Below are 1829 nucleotides of genomic sequence, written 5' to 3' on the forward strand. Positions count from 1 at the left end.
TTTCTGGACTAGAATTTTCTTGAGGTTCTTCTTCGAAGGTTGAGATTTCGTCAGACTCAGTCTCGTCAAACAATGGTTTTAGTGGGCTAAATGGCCCTGAGGACCGCGAGAGAGCATCAGCTGCTGTATTTTCTGAACCCTTTTTATATTCTATCTTATACTCGTATTCTTCTAGAAGGAAGCGCCATTGAATTAATCGGGAGGATGGATCTCTAACGTTAAATAACCATGTGAGTGCTTGATGATCGGTAAAAATTGTGAATTTACGTCCCAGTAGATATTGTCGAAGGCGTCTAACTGCCCACACTATTGCCAGTAGTTCCTTCTGGGTCGTTGTATAATTCTGTTTATTATCATTCAAAACTCTTGAAATATAGCAACAAGGGTGCCCCTCTTGTGATAAGATTGCACCTAGGCCAACATTTAAGGCATCAGTTGTTAACGAGAATTGTTTATTATAATCGGGATAGCGTAAGACGGGTGCTTGGCATAGGGAGTCTTTTAATCTTTCAAATGCTTCCTGGCATTTGAGTGTCCAAATAAATTCTTGACAGATTTTTGTAAGTTCGGCCAAAGGTTTTGCGATGGTCGAATAGTTTTTTTATGAATTTTCGATAGTATCCTGAAAGGCCTAAAAAGGATCTAACCTCCTTCACGTTCTTAGGTTGTCTGAAATTTGAAACTGCAGATAACTTTGCAGGGTTAGGTTTCACTCCATCCTTTGTGATAATATGTCCCAGATATTCTAGCTCAGGCCTAAAGTATTCGCACTTATCAGGCTGTAGCTTAAGTCCAGTTGGACGAAGTCGTTCAAAAAGTAATACTAAATTTTGATTATGTTCCTCTATACTTGACCCGAACACCACAATGTCATCGAGATATGCGAAGCAAATCTTCCCGATTAATCCTCTGAGCGCATTGTCCATCATTATCTGGAACGTTGCGGGAGCATTATTGAGCCCGAAGGGTAATCTTTCGAACTCGAAATGCCCTTCAGGAGTCGAGAAAGCAGTATACTTTTTTGAAGAGTCTTCCATAGGTATTTGGTGGAAGCCGGCACTTAAATCGAATGCCGAGAAGAATTTTGCTTTTCCAAGACCGTCCAAAATATCGTCAATTATAGGAAGCGGATAAGCGTCCTGGTCAGTAATTTTGTTAATCTTACGAAAGTCTACAACAATTCGCCACTTTCGCTTTCCAGAGGCGTCAATCTTTTTGGGTACTACCCATAACGGTGAGTTATAGGGTGACTCGGAGTGCCTGATTATTTTCTTTGTCAGCATTTCAGCTACTTGGGTTTCAATCTCTTTTTTGTGGCACTCGGGCGGCCGATAAGACTTATTGTTGATGATTTTTTCTGTTTTTAGGACAATACGGTGGTCAGTTAAGTTGCTACTCGGGAGAGGGTCGCCTGGTAGTGCGAAAATGTCATGGTAAGACTGAACAACTTTAGCAACAGTTTCGCGGAGTTCTGGTTCGATATGACTAAGCCTCGAATTTTGCGTTAAAATTTTAATTCGTGAGGCAAATTCTTCTTCTGAAATATAATGAATTTGCTCTTCTTCAGGCTTGATTGTAAGGAATTTGTATTGGAATTCCTATGTGCTGATTATCTTTGCTTTAGGAGAATCATTGGAAATAGGTATCGTTATTTCATAATTTTCAATTCGAAAAATAGAATCTGGAATATGTGGGTTGTCTAGAAATCGCACATGTTCATGTGGTTCTGTTACGGGTAGTTTAATTAATTTAATTTGATTTGGCGGGATTAAAATACCGTCATCGATCAGATCGTGTGAGTTGCCGTCAAGTTGTAATTTATCATTCGA

Source organism: Belonocnema kinseyi, chromosome 6 (assembly GCF_010883055.1).
Source record: "Belonocnema kinseyi isolate 2016_QV_RU_SX_M_011 chromosome 6, B_treatae_v1, whole genome shotgun sequence".
Lineage (NCBI taxonomy): Eukaryota > Metazoa > Arthropoda > Insecta > Hymenoptera > Cynipidae > Belonocnema > Belonocnema kinseyi.